Here is a 21,643-nt window from a genome sequence, read left to right as displayed (position 1 = left end):
CTCAACATTATTTACAGCATTACCCGTAACAGTGGCCTGAGCCGGTGGAGCAGGAGTTGAAATTGTAGCTAATAAGCCCTGGGCACGTAAGTGGAACTTCAGGTCCACATGCCAACTCAAATAATTCTTGCCAGCAGCGTCAAGGACTTCGAAATCAACGCTCGCTATTTTAGCCATTTTATCTATGCATTTGAAAGACATGAATTAATAATAAGGAATTAAAAATTCATGCAATAAACATGTTGCGTGGATCAGCCCGTCACCAAAAAATAAAAAGTGTCCAAAGTCCGATTATACAGTCCAAAGATAACAAAAACATAAAATTAAAATACAATTTGGAAAACCCTTGGGGGTCCCTGCATTTTGCAAAAATGCCTTCGTCTTCAATGGAATACACCGGTCTTTGACTTTTTACAATTATATCCTCACTACAATTTCTCTCTCAGAAGGAAAAGAAAATGCAAGGAATTTAAATTTGGTGACAAACAGGCTGATCCAAAAACCACAACATTATTTATTTAAACATCCATTCAATTTAATAATAATATATGCAACAGGCATAACAATTGCACAACATCTCAGGCATATAATTAGATATAACCTAAATATTTAATAATTATGTGTGCAAGTGGATAGGTAGATAGGCTCTGAGACGTGTGCATGGGACTATGATGGCGACAGTGCAAAGCCTACATGCTCTGTATATTGGGTTTTTAACAACAAATATATCAGCACCTATAGCTTAATGCATCTAATGTATAATAGGATTTATCCATGCTGCTGCGTTAATGATAAGATAAATCCTTCTAATAACCAATATTAATACATATAACATAACTGTACAATCATTTTTAATAACATGCCTAACTGATACATGTAATAGACCAATATATTACAGATTGGCCCAAATTTCAGTTATGGGAGTTACACTGCTCATAACTATTTAATCAATAATACATGTCTGATACCCCGAAGGTCAAGTATGTTAATATATTAAGTATGTCCATGTGAAATATACCAAATCATAATAGTATGGATAATCCAGGTTTAATTTTTATAATACATTTATCATAATAAACACTGTTTGAAATATACCAATCATATAAGATAAATCAAATTCTGTTTGTATGCACATCATGTATCAATATAAGTGTCTGTATATACTAATAAGTAAATTACACTAGTTTATCAAAATGGTATATAATATTGATAGTATGGCTATGTAAAACCTTCAGTCGCCAATTTGATGCTAATAAATTGCACGTATAATTTCATATTTTTTTTTTAATTTTCAGCTGCCATATATTATTCTATGGATTATAGTAATTACCTTTAGATCAAAGATCTAGGGACGATCGATACTAAAGATCCGTAGAACGCTGCCTCCTTGCGATGATCCGTCGAACGCTCCCGCTGCAACAAACCAGATCTCAATGCGCAAAAGAGGAAGGGAGTATTTTTTTTTTTATGGCTCAGTGATTCAAGAACACTTCGTGCTGATAACGTGTTTGAAACTCTTACATAGGCCAAAGGCCTATGATGTATATTTATAGATAGTCAATGTGAATAGGTTGAGTACCCAAGAGTCACCCCCACTTAATGGGGTGTTACACCATCATAATGGGGTGTGAATGGAAGGATAATGAGAGGGAGGCCAAATGCCTCCCTCATCTCATAATAAAATGTATTAAAATTTAGAGGGAGATATTTTTAAAATATAGTGCTTAAAAAAAAAGAAGGTCATGTTTTGCACTACACACTAATTGTTAAAAATGTTAAGTTAGGAAATATGTATTAGTAGATAGGCTTGACACCAATCTATACACATCAAACTCATAATGAACTCATGTCGCGTCAAATCAAAGACTCTAATCCCATAACCAAGGGATCTGTTGAGCATAATTAAAATGGGTTTTCTTTTAGCAGTTCAACCGTTGAAGATACTTTTAGTTTGAATTATAGTCCTTATTCCATTAAAATTGAAACTAATTGCATATTAGTCTCTAAAATTATCCTTAATTGCAAAAAATTCATTAAATCTCAATGTTGGTTCTTAGCTTTTCAAAAATTTAATTTTCTAGCAAAATCGTCCTTTTGTTAGGGTTCTGTTAATTACTCTAATTGTAGTTTGCTAATGACTTAACCCAACATCTAAAATTACTCAAGTGCCCTTGAGTTTTCTACATGTGGGTTTTCTCTAACTCTAGTTAAAAATATAATCGTTAGAAAAAGCTCCGAATTCAGTTTAGGGAAGCTCCTAATAGTTGCAGAATAAGAAGTTGGTGGGTTTGGGTTTAACTTGGAGCGGATCGTGGATATAACCTATTATGAAATGGGTTGGTAAGATCTTAGATGATAGGGTTAATTATTGGTTGCGTTATTGGTGGCGTTATAATGGAAAGCCATCAAATTCCATTAAAGTTAACAGAAGCTCACTATCATAAATAACATCATCTAACAAGAGGGATGAATCTGCAAAAAAATTGAAGATTTGGGTGACTAATAAGCATATACTAAGATTTGAGGGACAATTTGGTAATAAAGGGCGATTTAAGGTACTAAACTACAATTACCCAATTTTTTTATTTTTTATTTTTTTTATACAGGAATGAGAGCCATATTTGAACTTTTTAACTATCCGGATCACCCATGGTTCCCAATTACCCCAATTTATTAGTAATACGAATTATCTTAAAAATATTGATCTTTAATATCAAACCAATTGCTACATAGCATCGTTTAGCATGAAATTTCTGATGATCTTTTCTTTTTCTTTTTTCTTTCATCCTTTCTATGAAGAGAAAGTGATGAAATGCTCTTAAGGCACAATATTATGAGGGTTAAAAAAATTGTGACGTATTCATCTAGCCTATGAAAAATTAAAAAGTAGATATTTAATCCTATTTCCACTCAAGAATCCTCATCAAATTAAATTTATACATAATTATATTTTCTAGTAACCAAAACTCCCCTTTCTAATCCTATCTTCATCTAAAAATTCTCATCAAATTAAAATTATCCATAATAATCCTCATAACCAAAGACCTCCTTTATATACAAAAAATTTTGGGAGATGAGAAAATATCAACTTTTCTCTTCAAAATCTAGAAATTACAAATATAAAAAAACTTTAAAAATCTAAAATTCCAAATAAGCCTATGAAAAATAAAAAAAATACAAACAACTCTTAAAAAATTTTGGGGGTTGTTCATAAAATTTTAGGGGCTTTTTGTATACTTTGATCTTTTTACGAGACAACTTATAACTTTTGAATTTTCTAGTGATTGTTTGTAATTTCTAAATCTATGGGGGAAACTTATACTTTTCTTATTTTTATATATATATATATATATATATATAGTATAATATATATAGTATATAGGGAAAAGTGAATATAAGGTGACACCTAGGCTCTCACCTAAGGACGCGGCCTAGAATCATATCATTTCCTAAATTTTTTTTTGCGATCCGCTCCATTAAACTGTGATTACACGTTCTTAAACCTAAACCACACAATTTTGGGATGAACCATTGTATTTTGACCATTCGTTGAGCCGTGCAAAAAGTTCTAATCATTCGAAACCGTTAAAATTACAACGAGTGGATAAATGGTCAAAACACGATGGATTCATCCCAAAATTGGTGTGTTTGGGTTTAAGAACGTGTAGATCAAGTTTAACGGAGTGGATTGCAAAAAAAGAGAGGAAATGATGTGATTTTAGGGCCCGCGCCGCCGCCCGCGCCCGCCGGGCCGCGCCGCCCGGGCGCGCCCCGCCCCCCCGCCCCGCGCCTCCCCCCGGACCCCCCGCCCCCCGCCCCCGCGTCCTTAGGTAGGGAGCCCTACCCGGGGTGTCGCACCTTAGATTCACTTTCGCCCATAAATATATATAGTATATATATCCATATATATATATATATATATATATGTATATATATATATATATATATATATATATATATATACTATATATATATATATATATAATAATAGATATTATATATATATATATATAAAAATAAGAAAAGTATAAGTTTCCCCCATAGATTTAGAAATTACAAACAATCACTAGAAAATTCAAAAGTTGTAAGTAGTCTCGTAAAAAGATCAAAGTATACAAAAAGCCCCCTAAAGAATGACTGTTAGCTACAAGGAGGTGACCTCAGCATTGGTGAACTATGAGTTGAGGAAGAGTGATGGCAAACCCTCTGAGAAGGCATCAGAAGATGCATTAGTAGTTCGAGGCTGTTGTCCAACCGTCGCTAATTCAACCGCTCAAAGTCGAAGAATAGAGGTGATCATAAGAGTGTTGGTAGAAATCAATGTGCCTTTTTATAAAGAAGAGGGATATTTGAAGAACGAATGCCCAAAGTTGAAGGATAAAGCCGGAAAGAAAAGGTGGAAAGCTGTACAACCTCCAGAGGTGAATGTTGCCAAGGCTATTGGCGATAATTCAGATTCGGATTCTTCAGGTTACTCTTGCTCTACACTACCGTCAGTTTGCTATGCCAACTCTATAGAGTGGATGTTAAATTCGGGAGCTACATATCATATTTTCCTTAAGAGAAATTAGTTCTCTAGCTTTAAGGAGTTGGAAAGAGGGGATATCGTGCTTATGGATAATGATCATGTATGCCCTATTGGTGGTATTGGTACGGTCCAGATCAGGATGTGTGGCAGGGTGACTAGGGAGCTGAAGGAAGTGAGGTTCGTTCCATAGTTGATGAAGAACATTATTTATCTTAGGACTTTGGAGGCAGCAGGTTATCGAGTGATATTAGAGAATTCTACTTTGAAGGTCACAAAAGGTTCTATGGTGGTGATGCGAGGTGTTAGGGAAAACAACCTATACTACTTGAAGGTCAAGACAGTTACAGGGGTTCTGGCAGCTTCTATCACTATAGAGGATGATACTATCAGCTTATTGCACATGAGATTAGGACACACTGGTGATAAGTCCCTGCAGACATTTGCGAAACATGGGCTATTAAAAGGTGCAAAGACCTACAAGATGGAGCTGTGTGAGCATTGTGTACTTAGGAAGAAGACTAAAGTGAAGTTTGGCACCGCAATTCACAACACCCAAGGTATATTGGGTTATATTCATGCAGATGTTTGGGGTCTTTCCAAGCACACATCACTTAGTGGGGCCAACTATTTTATCATTTTCATTGATGACTATTCCAGGAAAAATTGGGTATATACCATGAAACATAAACATGACATCCTGGATATTTTTGTGGAGTAGAAGAAGAAAATGGAGTTGTAGACAGGTAGAAAGGTGAAAGCACTTTGTTTAGATAATGGTGGAGAGTATAAGAGTGATCCATTTTTGCAGTTTTGCCGAGATTATGACATTAGGCAACACTTCACAGTTAGAGAGACACCGCAACAAAACGGGGTGGCGGAGAGATTGAATCGTACTTTGCTGGAAAAGGTGTGTTGTATGATGTCACAGAGTAGATTGCCTAGATCCTTTTGGACCGAGACATTGGTTTATGTGAGCCATCTCGTTAATATGTTATCATGTACTACGATACAGGGGAAGACACCTATGGAGCTATGGTCTGGTTCTGTAGCTAGTGACTATGAGTTACTTCGGATATTTGAGTGTCCAGCTTATTATCATGTCAATGATAAAAAATTAAATCCGAGGGCGAGGAAAGTAGTATTTGTGGGCTTTAGAGAAGGAGTTAAATGCTTTAAATTGTGGGGTCCAGAGGACAAGAAGATAATCATTAGCAGAGATGTCACGTTTGATGAGGCGTACATGATGAGGCCTCAAGTCCCTCAGCAGGTGGAGGAAGACCATACTAGTAGGATATCATAGCAGGTGGAGGATGATGTGACTCTACCCATTTCAGATAGCATTGTATCCATTGAGGCTCTTACAAAGGTGATACTAGGAGGAGATGGGATGATAGAAAAGTATTTAGAGGATACAGTGGATGGTGAGACTCAGGAGTATGGTCATGTTTAGGAGTCAATTGCAGCAAATAAACCTATAAGGGTGATTCGTTGGACAGCTAGATACAATAATGTGTTGGTTGCATATGCTTTATCTGTGGAGGTCATTGATAATTTGGTTACTTCTATATATAGAAAGCCAGAGTCTAGCTCTGATTCGATCAGGTGAAGGGAAGCTATGGAGGAGGAGATGTACTCTCTTCAGAAGAATGACACTTGGGAACTTGCAAAGCTACCAAAGGGAAAGATGGCTATTGGATGCAAGTGGGTATATGCAAAGAAAGAGGGATCTTCTATTGGGGATATTCGGTACAAAGCCAGATTGGTTGCCAAGGGGTATTCCCAGCTTGAGGGCGTTGATTACAACGAGGTTTTCTCACCTGTTGTGAAGCATTCGTCGATTAGGATTCTTTTAGCATTGGTGGCACAACTGGATTTGGATTTGGTCCAGATGGATATTAAAACAACCTTTCTATATAGAGACTTAGAAGAGAAAATCTACATGACATAACCCATAGGGTTTAAAGCTACAGGAAAGGAGGATTTGGTGTGCAAGATGAAAAAGTCTCTTTACAGATTGAAGCAATCGTCACGATAATGGTACAAGAGATTCGACAGCTTTATGATTGGCCAAGGATACACGAGGAGCCCATATGACCTATGTGTTTACATGCACAAGCTATAAGATGGTGAGTATATTTATTTGTTGTTATATGATAATCATATTTTTATTACAATTTTATATCCTCATTATCTATTTTACATGAATAAATATACCATTAATAATTGGTGTTAGCTTAGTTTGCACATAAATGAATAAAAATATAAATAAATATTATTAAATGTAAAAACCCCTTAAAAATCTCGCTTCTCTATTTTACAGCACTTTAGAAGCCCATGATTTAAAGGTTGGAAGCCCATCAAGCAAATAATGGCCCAAAGGAAAAAGAAAAAGAAACAAAGCTCATTCTTAATCCATGACCTCCTGCACATCTTGCTGCACATTATGTTCAAGAAGAAGCCACAAAATCAAGAAGAAGCTCATGAAGACCGGTTTTGGGCTGCAGATTTTCTCCATGGACCGGACTTAGGCTAGGCTACAGAGAGTTGAATTTGATCATTGGAGGCCGGATTTGCTGCAGAAAATTGTATTGGACTTGATTGCTGCAGAACCCCATGACTAGACCCGCTGCACTTGATTTTCATTTGTTTTTGAAAATCATATGGGCCTCCTATGTTGGGCTAGAGAAGAAACTTGATTTTCATTTGTTTTTGAAAATCATATGGGCCTCCTATGTTGGGCTAGAGAAGAACAAAAAGCAAATTCCAACCCATTTCTTCACTAACAAATTCAAAGGTGGAGATTGCTTTGCTTGGGACTCAAGACAAATCCAATGGCTTATATTCATTGATGATTACTATAAATAAGGGTAGAGAGTGAGGGGTTAAGGGTGTGAAAAATTTTGTAACTCCTTTTGGAGAGGGGCGCTACTCTTAATTGAGAAGGCATTCCAAAAATTATAACTTTAGTTGCAATTAATAATAATAATTTTTCTCCTCTTTAAATTTGTTCTTTCTCCTCTTTGTTGAATGACGAGGATGGAGATGAAGAGCAAATTGAAGGTTTGCATTTCTTTTCTCTTTTATTTCTTTTTAGTAATTTCTTTATTATTGCTTATTAGTTAGATTTAAATTCATGCTTGTAGTGTAGATTTATTTTCTTGTCTTTTTGTTTCTTTTTGCACTTTAATTTTTAGAGTAGATTTATTTTCTTGTATTTAATTTTTTGTAATATATTTGTAGTTTAGATTTTAATTCTTTGTAGTTAGATTTATTTCTTGTTCATAGTTTAGATTTTTCTTTTCTTTTTATTTTTGTAATTAGTTCTTTTTCTTGTTTTTATTTCTTAAGATGTAAATTTAATTCTTATAGGAATTTTAGAATTATATGAAACTAGTCTAATTTCCTTTATATGGTATGAATTATTCTCTTGCACTTAACTAGTCTAATTTCCTTTATATGGTATGAATTATTCTCTTGCACTTAAAATGTTCATGTTTAGGATAATCAACTAGAGAACTAATCGGTAGAAGAAGAATTTGATAATCTATGCTTATCTTAAATGGTTTGATAGGTTATGCTTATGAATTCTAGGATTATTATCATGTTATTGTTCTTATCATGAATAGTAATTTTAACTTAGATAATAATTTGATAGGTTACACTTTCCTTAAATGGTTTGATAATCTATGCTTAATAAATCTAAGTTGAAATATGATAAAAAGAGAATAGTTTATATTTTGTAATTGAAATTGGTTAGTGGATTATATTCTAGATTTCTTACCTCTTTTGAATCCTCCATCTTGACTTTCTTAAATTTTCTTTTCATTCTTGGTTTTATTTCTTGATTTTATTCATTCTTCTTTCTTGCCTTGTGATTTCATTTATTCTTTGATTCTTTCTTCTCTCCTCTAAAATTCAATTTATTATCTTTTGCATATATTCACAACAATCACTCATCACAATCACACTTATTCTTTATTCCTAATTGTCACGCACAAAATATAAGAACCATTTCTAATAATCTCTAAAAATCACCTTCCTCGTGGGATCGATATTTTTATACTATAACTTGATCAATTATGCACTTGTAATTTTGGTACATAATTATGCCGCATCATTATATATTGATGATATGCTTATTGCTTTTAGGAATTCTTTGGCTATTCGAAAGTTAAAAAAAGAGTTGTCATCCGAGTTTGAGATGAAGGATCTTGGAGAACCTAAGAAGATATTGGATAGGGAGATCGAGAGAGACAGGATGAAGGGAAGATTGAAGCTTACACAGAGAAGTTACTTGTAAAAGATGTTAAAAAAATTCAGCTTTGATGGTAATGCTAAGACAGTGAGCACTCCATTGGCTCCCCACTTCAAGCTTTCAGCAAAGATATCACCTGTTTCGGTTGAGGATAAAGAGTATATGTTAAAGGTTCTATGTGCCAATGCGGTGGGTAGCTTGATATATGCGATGGTGTATACAAGGATAGATTTATCACAGACTGTGAGCATGATGTCTAGGTACATGCACGACCTCAGGAAGGGTTATTGGGAGACCATGAAGTGGATTCTACGGTATATCAAAGGTACCATGGATGTTGGTTTGGTATTTCAGAAGAATGAGAAAATTGGGTAGGATTGTGTTGGATACATGAATTCTGATTATGCGAGGGATCTTGACAAGCACTAGTCTGCTTCAGGATATATATTTATATTGGCAGGTGCACCGGTGTGTTGGAGATGTACACTTTAGTCTACAATGGCTCTCTCTACTACGAAGGCGGAGTACATGGCGGTGACTGAAGCTGTAAAGGAGGTTTTGTGGTTGCACGGATTGCTGGATGACTTGGGGATTGCACAGGAGACCATTCGGGTGAATTGTGATAGCATGTCAGCTATCTATTTGGCAAAGAACCAAGTTTATCATGCACATACGAAGTACATTGATGTTAAATTCCACTTTGTTCGATACGTTTTGGATGATGGAGATTCATATTGGAGAAGATCCACATAAAAGACAACCCTGCGGATATGTTGACCAAAATTGTCTCAGGTGTGAAGTTTGGTTATTGTTTGGAGTTATTAAATATTCTTCGATGTTGAGGGCCTTTGGAGGCCATTTGGGTGAACTACGTGAAGCTTGATTCCTTAGGCAAGAGGATACATAGGCAGTCTTTTTGATGCAGCCGGTTGGATTAGTTGATATTGATGAGGGGGAGATTGTTTGAGCTCTCATTTGGGTTCTCGACTTGTTGTGGATTGAGTCCGTTGTCGTGGATTTATTCCACTTCATACTAGATGCAACAAGTGGGATATTTAGATATTTTTGGCGTTGGCTTAGTTTTAGGAGAAACTTTACCGAGGTGGAGATTTGTAGAATTGGCAACATAGTTGAAAAGTTTAGGAAATTACACATAGGAAACTGTTTGGAAGCTTTTCGGTCAACCACGAGACAAATGCGGTCGACCGAAAACGTGCACAGGTCGAAGACAGATTCTGGAGTTAAGTTCGGTCGACCGCAGCAGTCGACCGCAGAGACCTTGTAATTAATTTATGTTCTGTTGTTGGTTTCAGTCGACCGTAGCGGTCGACCGCAGAGACCCTGTAATCAATTTGTTTTCTGTCGATTCCTGAGCGATCGACCACGACGAATTCAACAGTTGACTGCCAGTCGGGTCTGAGTCTGGGTTATGTTTTCTGACCCGTTTCATTTTATGTTGATATATAACCTTAATTACGATCATTAGGGTTTATGAAGGACGACTTTGAGTAGCTTTTGAGAGAGAATTGTGCATCCTTTGAGGAAGAATTTGTGAAAGATTTTGAGAGCTTTGTTTGAGGGTTTTTGGTGATATTGTAAACCCTATTTGTATTCTCTTTATCTCTAATAGTAAAAACTCCACCTCCTTGTCCAATGGAGTAGGCAACTTGCTGAACCATGTAAAATTTGTTTGTCTTGTTGTGGTGATTGTGTTTTACTTATTGGTTGTGATCTATCTCGTTCTTATTCATGCTCTTTTGTGTGTTTTGAGTTGCGCTGCACACAACATAGGTAACGAAGGGGGGGGGGAGAGCTGAGGTCACCTAATAATAATAAATAGGATTGTGTCAGCTTTCTAGTCAATTCCTCTTAAAAAGCTAGGATTTAGATTTTCTTTTTCTTTTTTTCTTTGTTGATAACCTAGCTTGGAGTAGAACTAGCACGTCCCACTTTCCAAAATACCCAGGAATTGGAACATGAACAAGACAACGATGTATTAGATTAAGGAGAATAAATAAAAATAAATATTTCTCCTCAACCTAATACGCTAAGTGTCAAAAAATAAATACAATGCGAAGTCACAAGTCCCCAATCACAGTTAGCAAGAATATAATAGACAAACTCAGAACAAAATTATCCATATCATAAGTGAATATCATCCAAGACAGAGGTTTAGGTCAAACGTGCCCGTATTATAAAACAATCCAACAATATGCTGAAGAGATATAAAGATACATCAATCAACGAAAATAGAAAGAACTACAAAAGTGAACTGAGACCATCAATTAGTAAAAGAAAAGAATAAGCTTCGGCTTCTTCTTTTACTCTGTCTGCAAAACACTCCTGCTAAGAATCCTTTGGATCTTGTACGATTCCGAACTAAGGCTGTTTGTCTCCTAAATCTGACGTACACCAGGAAAAATAGGTGTACGTCAGCGTGCATGGCACACGGTAAGATCTCACAAGGGAGAAAGAAACAGTCGAACGACCAAGAAAAAAATAGTAATAATAATAATAGAAGCATGCTATTGAAATTCTAATAATTTAAATGCAATCCATCACTATAATAATATAATAATCAGAAGAATCTAAAAATCAATCGGGTAACGAGATCATGCATCTAGCCATCCTATAATCGTCCACATAACAAGGTCATACAACTAGATAGAATTAATACTTAAAAATCTACAACAAGAAACGTAGTACGTCGAGCGAAATAATGCAGACAAAGAAACCCTCATGTATATACCATATGTCTCAAATTATAGATAATTAAATATTAACTCTGATCTATGTATGAAAAGAAATACAACTATCCTACATCTCACAAGAATGCATAATCATCTTAAGTAATAAGGTCATGTAACTAACCATTATATAACAAATCACTGGTCACATCTCACAAAGAGTCAACGCTCATATCATCGGATAACTGATTGTTCACAAATCCCCTACGTGCATCCAAACCCGCGAAATAGTTCGGTGAGAGGACTACATGCAATCCGATTTTGGCCTAGTCTGAACTCAAGCAAAACTCGGGTAACGAAACGATTTTACTGACCAAGTGCGAAATGATTCACTTGGCCCAACAAACCAACCCCAGTGCGAAACGGTTCACTGGTGTGAGTCTGGAAGATACATCAACAGTCTTATCCGATCACATAAACCATGACTTTCTCATCCCAACTCTCTTGTATTTTCTAAGTCAACAACACACAGGCCTCTAGGTCTTATTCTTATCACACAGATCACTATAGTCATAAACTTCTAACAATTCTCAATCACAATAAGGAACAATCAATGCAACTAATCATGTGCAATAATATCATAACATATCAGATAATCAAGTCTAAGAATTTGAATCATAAAATTGTTCTAAAATAATTTTCTAAAATAATAAAGTTATTTACTTAAAATAATCCTTTTGCGTTCTTTCAAAATAATCCCTTTTTCAAAATAAATTCTTTTAATTTATTATAATTATCTAAAAATGATTCTTTTGCTGAACTAAATTCTTTTAATTCATTATAATTATTCTAAAAATACTATTTATCACATAATTATGATTTATTTAATATTATTCATCAAATTCACGTAGAAAATTATATCACAAATTATCATAAGCAGATAATTCATAATTTCATTAACAATCTCACACAGATAATTGTTAACAGATCTAAAATTGCAGATAAAAATAGAAAAAATTAGATCTGAGCAAGTGGGATCTTGCCTCGGGTACGTCGAATGATTCGACGTCGATGGCACGGATCTGATCTGATCTGAGCGTGGGTAGAACGTGGTGTGGAAGCACGACGTCCGATGGCGAATGGGGGCGGCGCGATTAGATCTGGAGCTTGGTGGTGGGTGAAGCTTCAGGGGAGATGAAGGAGTTGGTTGATCGGAGTTCAGGGGTGGTGTTTGGGTTAAGGTGGCACGGGAGCAGATCTGGAGTTTAGGGGGTAGTCGGAGTAGGGGCGTCGAGCAGGGAGGGCATTGTAATCCTTGGAAGGCTCGAGATAAGAGGAGGGGAGTAAGGCCAGTGCGTCGCGGGGGTGGCTGTGGGCGTTGGTGAAGGGAGGAGGAGAAGGGGCCGAGTGGAAGTGGTCGGTGCGCGCTAGAAGGGTGAACGCAGGTATGGAGGATGGAGGATGTTGAGATGTTGGTGTAGATCTGGGAAGAAGGAGGTGGCGCAGGGTTTTAGAAAAAGGAGAGAAGAGAGAGAAAATATAATAGAGAAGAGAGAGAAAGGGGTTCGCGGCTGTGTAAAAAAAACGAGAGAGAGGGTATATTTATATGTAGGATTAGGGTTTAGGTATTTAACGAAATTAATTAAATAAAAACAAAATTAATTATAATTTAAATTAAATAATTTTGAAAAAATTATCTACAAAATAAAACGTACCAGTTATACTAATACAATAGATAATATGCAATAGTAGTAATAATACAACAAATTGTACAATTAAACGAGAATAATTAATAAAAATATAATTACTTATATTTAAAAACAAATAATTATGGAAGAACTATCTATACAATAAAACGTACCAGTTGTGTTAATACAACAGTTGATACGCAATAAAAAAATAATACAACAAATTATACAAATAATACGTAATTAGTAATACAACATAATACACAAAGTCATACGTAATAGTAACAATAATACAACTTATTATTTAAAATGATACGTAATAGTATCGATAACACAACACATTAATTTTAGAAATTTTTACTACACTAAGTTAATTTATAAATATCAAAATCATTTAAATAAATATAAAATTTGGACTTTTAAATCGTAAAAAATTCTAGAAAATCGAGAAAAATACAAATACTCTTTTAAAAATAATAATTTAATATTTTAAAATACCAAAAAAATTATTTTAACAAGTATTAAAAATTCATGTTCCTTACAAGAACTCAGGACTAAGGGAGTCATATTGAAATCTCCTAACCATCTAGATCATCTGCAGTGGGTGGATTTAGGTTTTCTTAGAAATGAAGTTTTTCCCCACTTTCATTTCATGAAATTAAAAAAAAGGAATCTTGTAATGGCTTGACTTTACTTTTTGGTTCCATTTCTTGGTTTTCACATGTTTTTCATTAAAAAGAATATGGGTGAGAAAACATGCCTTATATATAAAAGAGAGGTTTGGTAGGAACGAGATGAATACACCATTGATTTTAGATTTGGATCCACTGCGTTACTAAAAGTTAGTAGAGATCATTGCTTCTATTATCATCCATTAATTTTATTTTAACGGATTGATGATAGCAATCTTCCCAATCCTTTACTATAGGAATCAATTAACGTGATAAATCTACAACACGAGACGTAGTAAGTCGAGCGAAATAATCCAAACAAGAAAACCCTCATGTATATACCATATGTCTCAAATTCCAAACAAGAAAACCCTCATGTATATACCATATGTCTCAAATTGTAGATAATTAAATATTAATCCTGATCTATGTATGTATACCATATGTCTCAAATTGTAGATAATTAAATATTAATCCTGATCTATGTATGAAAAGAAATATAACTAAACAATAAAGTATCATAATAGATATTAGCATGTATATCTCGTGTACTCGCACAACAAGATGTCTCAATCATCAAATATCTCAACAACAAATCGGAACCTAGTCATCCCATGATAGATCACGGGTCCACATCTTACAAGAATCTATAATCATCCAAGTGACGAGGTCATGTAACTAGCCATCCTATAACAGATCCCAGGTACATATCTCATATAGAGTCAACGTTCATATTCTCGGATAACTGACTGTTCACAAATCCTCTACGTGCATCCAAACCCACGAAACGATTTGGTGAGAGGACTACACGCAATCCAATTTTAGCCTGGTCCGAACTCAAGCAAAACTCGGGTGATGAAACGATTTTACTGACCATGTGCGAAGCGATTCACTTGTCCAACAGACTAACCCTAGTGCGAAACGATTCACCGGAGCGAGCCTGGAAGATACATTAACAGTCACATCCAATCACATGAACCAATACTTTCCCATCCCAACTCTTCTTGTTTTTCTAAGTCAACACAATACCTATCTCTAGGGCTGGTACATGACACGTAAGGCCACTAAGGTCATGAACTACTAACGGTTCTCAATTACAACAATAATAAATGCAACTGATCATGAGCACTAATATCATGACATATCACAAATAATCAAAATTAAGAGTCATAAATCATGACAACATCTATGTAATTCAGAAAATAACCTTTTTCCAAAATATTATTTTAAATTATTTTATCGTATACTAATTCAACATAAACCCTTTTTCAAGCTAACTGCTTTTAAATAATTCTAAAAATATTCTTTAAATATAATAAGCTATTAATTCAAATAATCTTTTTCTCTAAAAATAATTCTTATCCTTACAATATCAATTATTCTCATTTATCATCAACTAATCTATGCAGATAATAACTATTCACAGTCTAATATATGCAACTAATTTAATGACGGATATAAATATGAAATAACGAGTCAAAAGAAGCAGGATCTTGCCTACGAGTTTCTGCTAAACGTATCGACATTGACATGCCAGTTCTAAGGTGAGGCGATGGTGAGCGTCGGTGGTCGGCTCGGTTGAGGAGGTGATGGAGCTAAAAGAGGGCATGGTTGCAAGGGGTAACGACGAGCCTGAGGAGGACAACATTGAGATGGGGAGGCGCTGGAGGTGGAGCTCGGGGACGACGGAGAGCTCTCAAGGTAGCGACGAGCAGGGAGGATGGGCGGCAACCTCGTAGCGGCAGATCTGGAGGAGATCCGGGGGAGGGAGGGCGCTGTTTGCGTCGCGTGATGGGAAGCGTGAGCTGCGTGGCTTCAGACGGTGGTGTTGGAGGTAGTCGGCGGCGGTGGCGTGGTGTTCGGGGAGGTGTTGTCGGTTGGGGCTTGAAGCGGCGGCTGCTCGGCCTGCGATCTGGGCCGAGGGGGAGCTCTCGTCAGAACGAACGCGGGAGGCAGGCGCGTTGCGGGCCGATCGCTGTTAAGCGCGAGAGGGGAGCAGTGGCAGTGCCGGTGCGTGGCGGTTTATCGGCAGGCAGAGAGGCGCTGGTGGTGCGTTGATGGGCCTCAAAAAGCAAAGCGAGAAGGAGAGAGAGAGACTGATGAGAGCGGGCTGAATGGGAAGGCAGTGACGGAGGGGACGAAGCATTGGGACGGAAGCTGGCCATGGAAGAGGAGGTGCGCGGTTGTAGGGGGATGAGGAGAGGAGAAAGAGAGAGAGCGAGAGAGAGAGAGAGAGAGAGAGAGATGAAAACAAGAGAGAGGGGAGAGAGGTGGGTGGCTGTAAGATGAAAACGAGAGAGATACAGGAAGAGAGAGAAAAAAGATTATATATAAATAGAATTAGGGTTTAGGGCAAATAATTAGGAATTAATTAAGAAATAATTAGAGAAAAATCAATAATAATAATAATAATAATAATAATAACAATAATTAAATAACCAATATTAATTTAAAAGTTTTCATTGCAACAATTTAATTTATAATTATCAAAATCATTAAATAGATATAAAATTAGATTTTTAAATCATAGAAAATTCTAGAAAATCAAAAAAATATAAATACTCTTTTGAAAATAATAATTTAATATTTTAAAATACCATAAAATTATTTAAACTAGTATCAAAAATTTATGGTCATTACAAAAAGGAACGGTGCACCCCATAGAGAATGACTCAGATGAATAAAACCCTGAGATATAAACTCATCTAACTGAGTTTGTAGCTCTCTCATCTCAGCAGATGCCATACGATAAGGTGCACAGCAGATCGGTGCTATGTCCACCTATAACTCAATACAGAACTCAACCTCTCTCACTGAAGGTAATCCAGGTATGTCCTAAAAGACATCCTGATACTCTGAGATGACTCTGGTCTCACACAAATCTGCACACTGATCTCGAAACAACACCTTCTCGACGTATGCCAGAAATGACTCCCGTAAACTGGTTGTCCTGTGAGGTCGCTACAACTAACCTGGTCATATCGGATGCTCGCAAGCTGTCTGTTTTCATAAAATAGTCGATACTGATATGGTAGGATGATAACTAATCCAAACCAAGAATAACATTGAACTCAGAAATACACAATATGATTAAATCGACGACGAACTCAGATTCGTCTAAGCTGATAATGCATCTCCTACAGATACTCTCTAAGAGGGACACTTCTCCCAAAAGAGTAGAAACTGACAGAGGAAAATCTAAGGGCTGTGCTATAGGCTGAAATCTAGTCATGAAAGCATAGGAGATGAAAGAATGTGAAGCTCCTGAATCAAAAAGAATACGGGTTGGGAAGGAGTTCACAAGGAACGTGCCTTCCACCATAGCCCCATTCGCACCATGATCACGCGGTATAACTGTATACACTCTGCTCGAAGCTGTGGACTACTGTGCTGAAGGATCTACGGCATACATGGCTATCTGTCCCTAAGAAATCTCTTGAATAGCTCGTACCTGCCCCTCTATTCTCTGGACTACTGGCAGTGCCTCAAGTCTCAGTTGCTGGCTCTAGCCTCTATCCTATCCTTGATTCTACTGCTGCTGACTCTGATTCTTGCCCTGCTAGGCTCTTGCTGGTGTACTGCGGCACTCTACAGCTTTGTGTCCGATCTTATGGTAGTTATAACAAGCACCCTAGAATTTACGCTGATGTGGTGCTCTCTGTTCATGTTGTGGTCCCTTCTTATGGGGACCTTGCTACTGTTGTGCTCCCTTGCCCTGCTGCTAGGGTCCTTCGGGTTCTAAAAATGGTCTCCTATTCTTGCCCTTGTCCCTGGTCTGTCCTGCTCTAGAATTCCCTTCCTTGCTCTTCTGGAACATAGCCATCTCCGTCTCCTGTGATATAGCAGCATCGGCTACCTCCCGCACTGAATGAAATCACCGTGAAACAAGATAGTGGCGAAGGCTGAGGTGAAGTCCCATCAAGAACATCTAAGCCCGACGCTCCTCAGTCTACCACATGCCCGTAAACCTGAGCAAACCTATAAACTTGCTCTCATAATCGGCTACAGTCATGTCCCCATACTCCAAATGGGCTTAACTCTAACTCCTTCTCGGCTTTTTCCGCCATTGATACATACTGCTCGTCGAAGAAATAGATGAAGTCCTCCTAGGTGAGTGTCAAGCACTGCTCCGCAGTTAACTGATGCTTATACCAACCTTCGGTGTCGCCCTTGAGGCTAAATACGGCTAACCTTTTCTTCTATACTGTATCCACATTAAGCATATCCAAAATATCCCCCATATCTTTCTTCCACTTATGAGCTGCAAGTGAGTCCGATGTGCCCTGCAACTCTGACGCCCTCATCTTCTGGTACGTCTCCACTAGACGGAACCAAGCCTCTTGCTCCATGGTCCTATTAATAGCTAGTGGTGGTGTGACTACTGGTGATTCCTCTGCAATAGGTACATGAGCTGCTGGTGGCGGCACCACTGGAGTTGGTGTCACTGGCGGAACCTGATTCGCCATCTATTCCTCAATTGCTGCTAATCGGGCTGCAAGTGGTGCTATGAGGTCGATCAGATATTGTAGAGTCTACTACGGCTCGGGCTCTGGATCAGCTTGCTGGATCATTTTGCCTAGCTCCTTGAGCATGGGTTCCTTGCCGACCGTGTCCTCATCCTGACATCTAAAATTTTCAGGAGGAAAGCTTATTGACACTGTAAATGAGACCTCTAGCAAAATAACGTAACATATAATAATAAGTAAATCGTATCACATATCATTCACGTAAATATTTTTCAATCAAGTAAGATAGTTATCATAAAAAAAAAAGATTTCCATAATTTTGAGGTATACGTATAACGTCCTCACTCAATCTAGGAATTCTTATTGGACTCTATATATGAATCCTAGAAAACTCTATCCTAGTTCCACGATTCGACATAGAATGATCCTAAGAATGCTAGAACTAGAGCTCTAATACCAACTATGATGCCTCTAGTTTCACACAAGGCTGCAGTCCAAGGTGAATCTAAGTATGTCAAACCTGCCATGCACCCACATAGTGAAACAATACATTTTACCATCACAGTAATATCTCTCTAGTGGAATAAAACAATAAACAAGTGTAAGTACAAGACATATAAAATAAAATAATAATGCAATGAACATGATAAAAGAAATGAGAGAATCCAATAATAACATAATCATGTCCAAACTAAATAAAATGAAGTATAACTGATAGACTGAAACAAAAAGGATAAATCTCTAATACAAGAGTTAACTGAATAAAGTACTAAGGCACTCAGCCTTTACAAAATAAAATACAACTCTAAATGTCTGAAAATAAATAATATCTAATGTGGAGCTCTAATGACTACTAATAATATAAGATGGTGAGCAAAACTGTCTCTCCATCAACCTGCGACTCTCTGGATGCCTTGCTTGTTGTCTGAAAATAGGGAAAACAACAAGCATCAAAGCGCTAGGGAGATCATCTTCACTACCCCCAGGGGGAGGGGTTTAGGAGTAATGAAAATATATGTTAGTATATATAGATATAAAATTATCTATCCTGAACTAAATAGAAATTAATATTTATAAATCCATAATACGAGAATGGGTACTTTGAGGGAAATAATCCAAACAAGGAAACCCTCATGTATGTACCTCATATCTCAAATTGTGAATCGCTAAATACCAACTCCAAAACCTATGAAATAAACAATAAATGAAAGATAGTACAATAACAAACCTCATCCAATGCCAATCATGTCAAACATCTCATGCTATCCTCAAGTAGGTGGCGTAGTCACATAATTAAATGTCCGATGAAATCATCTCACTTAGAATATGCCGTGTATGACAACCTCGGTATCATACCCTCTTCTTGGGTAACTAACATGGGAGCATGAATGCAAACTATGAAATCCTCTACCAGAAACATTGATTCTTTCGTAAGGCGCTCATAATATCCTGTGGCATCACCCATCTTACTCAACCGCCCTGTAGAGATCGGAATATCAACCTATTCCAGAAAACAATGATGCACAACGGAGTGTAGTCTACTGCGATCTTATTACAGTATACCAACTAACCACCCTAGGTGTAGTCTACTGTGGTCTCATTACGATATACCAACTAACTCACTCAAGCATCCACACTATCATGAAATGTAATGTATATGTCATTCACTAGCTCGACGAGTTTAAAACATAGGTTACGCACCTCCAAACGCTCGTGCAAACGCACTCCAATACGTGTACTCTAGTGTCCAAGCACATGGTTTGATGTGCGGACCCAAACCTCGTGTTCGTGATCAACTCATGTCCCAAAAACGAGTTCACAAAAATACTCTATTCAGTCAACCGATACTTCACATCGGTCGACTAGTGGCGACGTGCACAAATCGTGCACACAAACAGGCAGTGACTAGTCGACCAATGCACCTAGTCGATCGACTGGCCAGCTCCAGAAGGCAAGACAACAAGTTGGGTTCGGTCGACTGATCTTGTCGATTGGTCGACCGACGCTAAGGACAGATTCAGGTTCGGGTTTCAGGCTTTGTTTACAAGCATCAAAAATCAAATTTTTTTGCAATAATACATATATTAAAACTTGTTAAAGGTGATTAGGGTTTATATAGCTATGTGAAAACACATATATGCGTGTTTTAGAGAATTCACTAAGCCTAACATGTTTTTATTTAAGAATTTATCATGAGAACAAAAACTTCCACAAATTTTCATGTCAAAATAAGTTCAAAACCCATACCCAAAACAGAGAATATGTTCTATAACTATTTAAAATAAAATATTAACTCTTTTATATCATACATATCAAAGATAGGATTTTTACTTGTGAAAATAGGTTTTTAGAAAAATTCGATAAAACCAATTAAAGCCAAAACAAGACGAGGGTGAGATTGAAGGAGATGAAACTCACCTCAACGCATGTTGGAATCCCCAACAATGCAAGAAAACAGATCCTCCTTCGTCGAGCACCGATGATCTCACCCTCTTGTCGGTATTTGTTTCACAAAGCTCTATGAAATTGACCAAAAACTCTCAAGGGTTTGTTGAGGGGAGAAGGTGGCATCTAGGGTTCAGAAACTTGATGAAAAAAGGGAAATTTTTGTGAAATATAACCATATGTATATAGGCAAACCCGGATCAACTAAAAAAGACCCGAAACCAAAACCTATAGGGAGTCTGCCTCCCATCGGTCGGCTGATGCTAGCATCGGTTGACCGTCTAACTCCTATCGGTCGACTGATACAAGTTGTTAGTCGACCGGCCAGAAGCAAAAAATCTAGCTTTGCAGGTTTGTGCACATGTGCATGATTTCACTCATTTACACTTATATGCATACTTAATTGATCTCAAATCGATTATCCACATACTCATTCATTAATACATGATATTTAACATAATATAACTTACTTAATACTATTTACCATAGTATTTTCAAAAATTACGGGGTTTTGTAGTGAACAAGATATTTGCTAATCTACTCCGATATCGATGTCCAATTAAAACTTATTAACTAATATCCTAGCAAAATGATATACATGAGTGATATATGCAAGGATATATAATAAACAATATGTGATATAGACTATGAGGTAATAGGCGATATGAAAATATACACAAGAATAAGTGCGCTAATGCTAAACACAAATAAGCAATATGATCACGGAGTTCGGTCAACCCATGACCTACATCTCCGCTCCTCACCCTCGAGGAGATTCTCCACTATATCACAAAATACTACACAGTTCGGTTTTTAACGCTCACCGATAACGTTTACAAATCATACGTTGACAATTACACAATATACTCCTCTAAGTGTTGACCGACCCGTATCACCTTCCTC

This window comes from Asparagus officinalis, chromosome 7 (genome assembly GCF_001876935.1).
Source record: "Asparagus officinalis chromosome 7, Aspof.V1, whole genome shotgun sequence".
NCBI lineage: Eukaryota > Viridiplantae > Streptophyta > Magnoliopsida > Asparagales > Asparagaceae > Asparagus > Asparagus officinalis.
This window is presented reverse-complemented; position numbering follows the sequence as displayed.